The following is a 220-nucleotide window of genomic DNA, read 5'->3' as shown; positions in this document are numbered from 1 at the left end:
CAGCCTTGCTGTTTTATTCAGTTTTTAAAAAAAATGCAAGAACCCCCTAAAAAAGGAAACTTCTCCCTCCTGGAAGCTGGCGTTTGACCTTTGCAGGGCAGCAAGCTCTCTGCTGACAAGTGCAGCATGCAAACATTTTGTATGCATCACTCCATCTGTTTTCCCAGAGCCCCAAAACCGTGCCAAGGAGTGACCTCCATCCTCCTGGCTGCCTCTTTCC

This window comes from Geospiza fortis, unplaced genomic scaffold (assembly GCF_000277835.1).
Source record: "Geospiza fortis unplaced genomic scaffold, GeoFor_1.0 scaffold382, whole genome shotgun sequence".
Taxonomy (NCBI): Eukaryota; Metazoa; Chordata; class Aves; order Passeriformes; family Thraupidae; genus Geospiza; species Geospiza fortis.
Note: the sequence above shows the minus strand (reverse complement) of the source record.